Below are 9,704 nucleotides of genomic sequence, written 5' to 3'. Positions count from 1 at the left end.
CATAAAATAAAGACATTTAGCAAGCGGCAAATGAGCAAAACAGCGCTGGGTGACCGGGGAAACACAGTAGTTCCGCCACGGCACACTTTGGCCTTCTATTTCCCGCCTTATATAAGATTTCAATGCTGTCCACACGCCTGAACATAGTCCATGATTGGGTTCCGAAATGTCCAGCTTTTACGTCGGAGATCTTCATTGGTCATCCTTAGGATTTAAAGTTCTTTTTCCTCTGCATTTGCTGTAGATGGGATGTCCTGATATTCCCAATTTGGTCCGTATTCCTCTGCATTTGCTGTAGATCGGATGTCCCGGTATTCCTAATTTGGGCATTTTTGGGGTCCAGCAGTACTCCTGTTCCCTCTCGATTACTTATTTTTAAGCACTATCACAGTGTCCCCATAGCCCATTTTCACGGTCCACCCCTAGATATCTATAAACAAACAGAACTGAGAGCTGACCTTATCTCTCTCTAAAACACTTATCTCTCTAAAACACTCCATATTAAGTTTGTCACACCTAACACATATTTTTCTTAAACTCTTATTATTTTAAATACTATATTTATTATGATCAATAAACACTCTATATTATGATCAATACACACTCTATATTATGATCAATACACACTCTGTATTATTTATTACACCAGCATGGCCGTGGCAACTCAGGATGGCTGCTGCTGCCTCGCGGATCTTGCCATGGGATGTGTAGGAAAGGACCAAACCAAGGCAAAGGGTGAGATCAGGTGGTTTCTGGAGGAGCAGAGGTGGGAAAACAGAGAGAAAAGGGGTTGAAAGAAGCAGGTCACACGTACACAGGGGGCTGATCAGTCCACTTCTGTGGCCTTGCCTTGCAGCTGATCACCACAGCCTGTCCTGCTTTCCCAATACCTGCACATCCAAGTGCTTTCTAGGGCAAGGGATCTCTCTGCTCTAGGTACAGATGGAGGTCCGAATGCCAGAGCATCTGAGTGGGAACTACAAGTCCTCAGGTTTAGTGTTCTCTGTTGGGGGCAACTGGTGAGAGCAGTAGGGGGGGTGTGTGTGTGTGGTGGTTTGGCCCAACCAGCCCAGCAGCAGCACGACAGTCTCTTGCTCGGTGCCCACATCCACCCCCACCCTCGTTAGGATGGCAGAGGCCCCAGCGAAAGGGCAGTAAAAAGATCACCAAGGTTGTTGTGGATGGAGACAAGGGCAGGGAGGGCTCGCTGCCAGTGACGGTCCTGAGCAAAACAGACTCCAGTGCTTGACCGAGAGAGGAGAGTAGGAACGCTTATTCTACAGGAAAAACGAAGGTGGGAGCTCTCCTCATTCGTGTGCAGTCAGTCTGCTCAGCCCAGACTCAAATAAAGGCTGCCGTGGGACCCCTCTACAGGAGTAGGATGGACACCTTGTGACTGGGTTTGTGATGCCAGCTTTGACGTGAACAAGCCATTCTTCAAAGCTGGCCATGGTCAGGGAATCACGGAATCACAGAATGGTGGGGTTGGAAGGGACCTGCAGAGATCATCTAGTCCAACCCCCCTGCTAAAGCAGGTCCATCTCTGTCAGGAACGTGTCCATAGAGGTTCAGAGAGCTCCAAGGAAGGAGCCTCCACACCCTCCCTGGGCAGCCTGGGCCAGGGCTCCCTCACCTCACAGGGAAACATAGTTTTCCTTACATTTCAATGGAACTTTTGTTGTTCCAGCTTCTTTCTATGACCTCTTGTCCTGACACTGCCTACACCAGGAAAAAGGGAAAGCCCAGCCTCCTGACACCCACCATGTAGACGTTTGTAACTATCAATGAGATCCCCCCTCAGTCCCCTCCAGACTAAAGAGCCCCAGATCAGAAGAAAGCCCCCAGCCACAGCTCTCCTACTCCTCTAGAGAGGTCCCAGGGGAGCCTGTCAGCCAGCAAAGTGCTCCCTTGCCAGCTCCTGTGATGTGGGAGCTGTGACAGAATCACAGAGTGGTAGGAGCTGGAAGGGACCTCTAGAGATCATCTAGGCAAGCCCTCTGCTAAAGCTCCCAACTAGATCAGGTCACACGGGAAGGTGTCCAGGCCGGGCCTGAGAACCTGCAGAGCAGGAGCGTCCACAGGCTCCTGGGGCAGCCTGTGCCAGGGCTCCCTCAGCCTTCCTCTAAAGAGGCTTTTCCTTCGGTGAGACTACTTGTGTTGCAGCTCTTGTCCATCAGCCCTGGGGCTCTCCCTGGGCACTCCCATCCCGCCCCATCCCCTTGCCATGCAACTGTCAAAGTGCCAAAGTGCCGAGCTGCCGGCTTCAGGCTTCTTCCCTAGGGCGTGTCCCCCCCTGGCCCAGCCCCAGCGCCAAGGACACCCAGCCCAGGGCTGCGTCATGGGCTCGTCTTTATTGCAGGAGCCGTGGCGGCCGGGAGGCTCAGGCCCAGCGGCCGCGCGGCGGATCAGAGCCGGCCGGGCTCAGCCACGGCGGCGGCCGCGCGTCCCGCGGCGGCGGCTGCGCGTCCCGCGGCGGCGGCGGCTCCTCACGGGCCGCGGGCGCCTGGGCTGCCCGGCCCTGCGGGCTCTCTTGGCTCGGCGTGGGCCCCGGGAGCGGCGGCTCCTGCTGCGGCTCCTGCTGCGCGCTCTGCGGCTCCGGGCCCGGGCCATGCTGCCGCTGCCCGAGCGTGCTGCTCAGCCGCTGCCCGCACTGCCGGCTCCCTGCCCCCGGCCCGCTTTTATAGGGCTGCTGGGGCCGGGCCCTTTGTGACAGCGCCACCTTCTCTGGCCCATCCACGCTCTCGGGCACCTTCTCTCAGCACTGACGTCACCAGGGCTGCACCCGCCGCGCTGCGCGTGGGCTCCAGCGCAACGATGGTGCTGACCACAGGGCATCCTACAGGGACCGCAGGGAAAAAACACCACGACACAGCCTGTTTGCTGTCAGGACTTGTGACCCTGTGATGGATCCAGGCTGGAGCAGTCTGTCCCTGAAGGACTGCTCTCCTGATGTGTGACCCTCGCTGGGGCAGGGAGTGAGGAGCTGCCCCTGTGGCAGGCCCCAGGCTGGAGCAGTTGGGGAGGAGCTGCAGCCCACGGCAAGGAGCCACGCTGGAGCAGTTGGGGAGGGACTGTCTCCCGTGGGAGGGAGCCCACAGTGCAGCAGTGGCAAGTGTCAGGAGGCCTCCCCCTGAGAAGCAGCAGCATCAAAGTGCATCTATAATGAACTGACCCCAACTCCCACTCCCCATCCCCTGCGCTGCTGGGGGGGCAAGGAAGGAGAGTCCTGGGAAGAGGAGGGGTGGCAGGAGGTTTTTTTAAGATGGTTTTATTTCTCACCTCCCTGCTCTTATTGTTCCTTTAATAAATCACACCTTTTTCTCCCCAAGTTGTTTCTGTTCTGCCTGTGATGCTCATTGCTGAGTGATCTCTCCATCCTTATCTGAACTCACAAGCCATTTGTTATCTCTCTCTCTCTCTCTCCTGTCCAGTTTGGGACGGGCAGTGATTTTATGACTTGGTGGGCCCTGGGCTAAACCACCACCCAATGCCTCTTAGTAATGAGTCACCCATCATGAGCACCCGTCGCTTCTTTCTACGGTGCCCATTACCTGTTGCTGGTGGAGCAGCTGATGGTGAATTGTTTGCTGGGGTTTCGCTTTCTGGAGCTTGCTCATCCAAGTCCCTTGCCACCAGTGCCTCACACTTATTTGTAGTTACACGGAATCTTAAGGGTCGGAAGGGACCTCGAAAGCTCATCCAGTCCAACTCCCCTGCCAGAGCAGGACTAACTAGAGTAGGTTACACAGGTGGGTTTGGAATGTCTCCAGAGAAGGAGCCTCCACAGCCCATCTGGGCATCCCCTTCCAGTGCTCCCTCACCTCAACAGGGAAGAAGTGTTTCCTTGTGTCTCTTTGGAACCTCTTCTCTTCCGGTTTGTAGCCATTGCCCCTTGTCCTATCGTTGGTCATCACTGAGCACAGCCTGGCTCCATCCTCCTGACACTCACCCTTGATGGATTTGTAAACATTCCTGTGGTCACCTCTCAGTCTCCTCTCCTCCAAGCTGAAGACACCCAGCTCCCTCAGCCTTTCGTCACAAGGGAGATGCTCTACTCCCTTCATCATCTCTGTGGCCCTGTGCTGAACTCTCTCCAGCAGCTCCCTGTCCTTCTGGAACTGAGGGGCCCAGAGCAGATACAATATTCCAGATGTGGTCTCACAAGGGCAGAGGAGAGCGGGAGCAGAACCTCTCTCCAACTACTGCCCACAGCCCTTCTAATCCACCCCAACATGCCATTGGAATTCTTGGCCACGAGGGCCCATTGCTGGCTCATGCTCATCCTGATGCCCACTGGCACCCTCAGCACCCTTTCCCCTACACTTCTCTCCGAGTTCATTCCCCAACCTGTACTGGTACATGGGGTTGTTCTTGCCCAGATGCCAGACTCTACACTTGCCCTTGTTGAACTTCATGAGATTTTTCTCTGCCCAACCCTCCAGCCTGTCCAGGTCTGCTTGAATGGCAGCACAGCCTCTGGGCTGGCAGCTACTGCCCCTAGTTTAGTATCGTCAGCAAACTTGCGGACAGTGCCTCTGTTCCCTCAGCAAGGTCATTAATGAAGAGACTGAACAGTACTGGTCCCAGCACCGACCCCTGCGGGAGTCACAGGCCTCCAACTAGATCCTGACCTGCTGATCACCACTCTCTGCCTTCTTCCCTTCAACCAGTTCACAACCCACCTCACCACCTCATCATCCAGCCCACACTGTCTCAGTTTTGTGGCCAGGATGCTGTGGGAGACGGTGTCAGATGCTGGACTGAAATCGTTGCCTGCCCGTCCTCCCTGCTCGCCCTGCCTGTGCCGCCTGCCGCACAAGCTGCTGTGCCAGGCCCTGGCTGATGCCCAGGCTCTGTTTGCCCATCCTGGTCACTGAGCTCCCTGGGGAATGTTTAAAGCCCGTGGTTGGGGCGGCTCCAGCACTCACCAGGAGCATCCCCTCGTGTCCCTCAGTGTCCACCCGGTCCCCTGAATCTCTCTTGGCTGCATCTGGGCTTTTTCAGTCTGGCCTGAGCAGCTTAGAAAGAAAAGACGGGTGCCCTGCACAATCCTTTCTGTTGCTGTGTCGTGGTGTTTTTTCCCTGCGGTCCCTGTAGGATGCCCTGTGGTCAGCACCATCGTTGCGCTGGAGCCCACGCGCAGCGCGGCGGGTGCAGCCCTGGTGACGTCAGTGCTGAGAGAAGGTGCCCGAGAGCGTGGATGGGCCAGAGAAGGTGGCGCTGTCACAAAGGGCCCGGCCCCAGCAGCCCTATAAAAGCGGGCCGGGGGCAGGGAGCCGGCAGTGCGGGCAGCGGCTGAGCAGCACGCTCGGGCAGCGGCAGCATGGCCCGGGCCCGGAGCCGCAGAGCGCGCAGCAGGAGCCGCAGCAGGAGCCGCAGCAGGAGCCGCCGCTCCTGGGGCCCACGCCGAGCCAAGAGAGCCCGCAGGGCCGGGCAGCCCAGGTGCCCGCGGCCCGTGAGGAGCCGCCGCCGCCGCGGGACGCGCAGCCGCCGCCGCGGGACGCGCGGCCGCCGCCGTGGCTGAGCCCGGCCGGCTCTGATCCGCCGCGCGGCCGCTGGGCCTGAGCCTCCTGGCCGCCACGGCTCCTGCAATAAAGACGAGCCCATGACGCAGCCCTGGATTGGTCTGATATTCTGATTGTTGTCATCCTGTTCCCTTTGCTTCTCTGGAGCAGGACTTGTGTCCTGCTTTGTCCAGGACAGCTCCATCTCCAGGGTGGCACAGAGCACAGTCTGCAGAAGGGCCCTTTGCAACAGGACTGTCCTGCTTGACTTACGGCCCAGATGCTTTTTCAGGAGTTACTTGTGTGTCAAGTCATCTTCAAGGCAGCACAAGGGAAAACACAGGGCAGAGAGGAAAAAGACTAATGGGCGCTGCAGCTCTCCTGACTGCACTAAGGCACAGAGAGAGGAGCCCTTTCCACGTCCTGTGCCAAGGTTCCTCCAATTTGCAGTGATAAAAGTGAGTTCTATCCCAAAAAAGAGCAGCCCTGACACAGAAAAGCTGACTCCTCAGCAGCACGGGAGCAGAGCTCCTGCCCCTCACAGACAACACACAGCACAGCAGAGAAATGCATTTCAGTGGGAGGGTAATTACCTGAAGAATGGAGTGGCTTTGCTCAGAGGAGTCTGTCTTCTATTTTCTCTGCACTTTGCTGTTTTTAAAAGGCTCTCCTTCAAAGGAGCAGCAAATGCCCAACAGCAGCTGCAGCAGCCAGCTCCTGCTCCTGCCCTTCGCAGGCACGGGGGAGCTGCAGCTGCTGCACTTTGGGCTGTGCCTGGGCATCTCCCTGGCTGCCCTCCTGGCCAACGGCCTCGTCATCAGCGCCGTAGCCTGTGACCACCCCCTCTACACTCCCATGGACTTCTTCCTCCTCAGCCTCTCCCTCTCGGACCTGGGCTCCATCTTCACCACGGTCCCCAAAACCATGGCCAACTCCTGCTGGGACCATTGAGACATCTCCTGCTCTGAACATGCTGCCCACACATTGAGGAGTCTCCTTTTCATTTCAGGAGAGTGTTATCTTCTCAGCATCATGTGCCTCGGCCGCTCCCTGGCCATCTGCCCAGCCCTGCACTAGGGGCCGCCCTGGGCAGCAGAGCCTGTGTCCAGGTGGCAGCAGCTGCCTGGGGCTCTGGCTTTCTCTCAAGTTCCTGTACTTTACTTTCTGTCAAGTTTCCTTTGTTTCCCGTGTTTTTCTTTGGCAACATTAGACTTTATTTTGTAGGGCATTTACTACAATTACTACTATTTACTACCATTTCCTACTATTTCCTCTTCTTTTTCTCTGCTGCAAGTGCTTGAGGTGTCTGGGACTTTGCAGTCCTAGGGACAGAAGGACGTGTCACCGGTGCAGGGGGATGCAGAGGGTAGATGTTGTCGAGACACAGGTGTTTGAACCTGCTGCCAATCAGGCTCAGCGCTCCTTCAACTTCATGGGAGAGGCCTGGAAGACAAGAATCCCACCCAAGGTCAGCAGCACAGGTAGGCTGAGGACACCTCCAGCCCTGCCATGGGAAGCAACCCAGCTGCCAGAAGCCTCCTGAGCTGCATTGACCCAACTCATTGACAGACACTTTTCAGCCCCAATTGATCCAACATCCTTCCCAGTCAAGATGCTGAGAAGCATCCGCTATCTTCCGCTTCAAGCCCAAAGGGATCCTGCAAAAGGGGCTGCTTCAGCTCCAGCAGCCAAAGCTGCTCAAATGCATTCTCAGCCCTACAACAGAGGCTGCACGTGCCCAGGCCCAGGCCACTTTCCACATCCTTCTGCTTGAACAGCCCTGAGCAGAACATTTTGGTAAAAGCCGTGGCCTAGCCAAGCCACTGAATCCATTTCTAATCTAATTCAAGGCCCCCAAGCTACGCTCTAGACTCTGAACAAAAAGGCTCCTCTTACCTTTGATGTGACAGACTTCGTAGTCATCGACATCAGGGGCGCTGACACAAAAATTTTGGCCCCAGACTCTCTCCTCAAGCTGTTAATAAATTGTCCTTGCTTGCCAATCAGACGTGTAACTATCACCTTGATGAAAGACAAGAAAGCAAGAGTCAAGGAGAGAAATGTAGCTCAAACACCACTGTGCCCTGGGCTCGTTTTGCCCATCTTCCTGGTTCCTGCAGCTGATTTGGAGGTTGGGTTTGGACAGGCAGCGGGAGCGTGACCCTCCTGCACAGGGGAAAGCACCACAGCTCATTCCCTGCCTCAGGGACTGTGAACCCTCAAAGACTTCTGAGGGCTTTCAGAGCGCCACCCTGACACATCAGGGTGGAAGGTGCTGGAGAAAAAGGACTCCAGCAACCACCAGCCCTGGGTGTCTCCCTAACATGCCTCTTCTTTCCATCTCTGCACCTCTTCTTCCTTCCTATTGGGTCCCACGGTACCTGAAAGCGTCTCCGCAGGGCAGGGCAGGAGGCACGAGCAGGACAGTGGCTGCTTACCTTTGGCACCTCTATTGCCCAGACAACCACTTTGGATTTTCCCCTTTGGCCGCGCTTCTTTCGGGTCACTGTCTGCCACTCGGGACCGTCTGTGTCCTCCGAGTCCTCGTCAGAGCCATTTACACCTGCAAGACAGGCGCACAGGTCAGCATTCAGACAGCCCACACAGTGCAGCTGCCACACAGCAGGCCAGGCAATGAGATCCTTTCCTAGAGAGGTGACACTAAGCACTTGCTACGCATTCCATGGGGATGCTCCTCCATCAGGTTCCCCAGGATGTCACGAAGGGTCAAATCCCATCACACACCCTTGATGCCTGGGGAGAAACCAGCCCACCTCTGGCAATGCAACAGGAGCAGGCCCAAGGTCAGCAGCAGCCCCTCAAACACAGTGATCCCAGCAGCAGAGGCAAGACAGTCCTGTCCAAGTGCTGACCAAAACTGCCCCAAGTGGAGCAGCAGCCGTTTGTCTTGGCCCCAGCCCAGCCAGGTGCCGAGCAGCCCGGCACAGCCCTTTCCTGCCGCGCCACGCGCATGGCTGCCCGCCGCCAGCAGCCCCGCAGCATCCCTGCTGGCAGCCGTGTGCTCAGCCGCTGCCGCCGCCTCCGCCAGCCCCCGCTCAGGGGCAGCAGCGCCGGCCGCCTGCGGAGGGGCATCAGCTGGGGCGGCTGCAGCCGGGCAGAGCCCAGCGGGCACATCCCGCGCGGCACCCGGCAGCGCTTCCTCAGCCCGGGGCTCTGCCTGCGGGGATGGCGGCAGCGCAGCGGCGCTCTGGGCACTGCTCGGCTCCTGCCCGGTTCCTGTTGGTGCCAGCGCTGCTGACGGCCGCTGCTCTGCGTCACTGCCTGAGCCTGAGGCCTGTGCGGGGCTGGCTGCAGCGCTGTCGGGACACTCTGTGCTCTGCACGGGGACAGAAACAGCAGCAGGGACGCTGCTTTCCCCTGCACATCCTGTTGTCTCTTGTCTCTCAGTGTCATCCTCCAAGGTGCTGGGCTGAAATGTCATCGCTGACACCTCTGGAAGGTCAGCCTCTGGCCATTCCTCTTCCAACGAGGAACACAGACTCTGAGGGACACAGGCTTCCGTCTGGGGCCACGATTCCTTCTCTGGGCCTCCTTCCTCCAGCGCTTCCTCAGCAGCAGTGGCCGGTTCCTCATGGTCGCTGGCCTGCGCTTTTCGGGAGGAATAGAGCCACCAGCAGCTCAGCAGTGCCAGCGCTCCGGGCACGGCGTATGGGATCACGCTGCAGAAGCGCAGAGACATTGCACACAGCCTCAGCAGCATCTAGCAAGGACACACAGACAGCACGTTCAAATAGACACAGGGAAAGAAACAGGAAGGCAAAAGTTTCAGAAAAGCCTTGAGGCTTCTGTTTGGGCCCAAACCCTCCTCTGTAGCTCCCAGTGCCTCCTTTTTGGGCCACAATCAGAACTAGCACAGAGCAACACTACTCATAGCCCTGGCCAGCCTAGAGAGGTGCAAGAGTTCAGCCTAGAGATGGATCACGAGGTACAGAGTTGGATCATCCTTACCTTTGGAAGAGGTTGGAGAAGTGGGCAGCAAATGAGAGATGGTTGGAAGCAAGCAGGAAGGCGAGTAGCCAAAGAAGGAGCCGAGTCCTCCCGAGGGCAGCTCAGCCCAACTGGCTCTGGCTGTCCCGCTCCGAGGCTCTACAGCCCACCAAGTTATAACTTTCACATGATTCCACACACGTTCTTCAGCATCATTCCCCCTCTGAAGGTCTTTCATCAGTTTCAGATTTC

The sequence above is a fragment of the Colius striatus genome, chromosome 17, assembly GCF_028858725.1.
Source record: "Colius striatus isolate bColStr4 chromosome 17, bColStr4.1.hap1, whole genome shotgun sequence".
Classification (NCBI taxonomy): domain Eukaryota; kingdom Metazoa; phylum Chordata; class Aves; order Coliiformes; family Coliidae; genus Colius; species Colius striatus.
Note: the sequence above shows the minus strand (reverse complement) of the source record.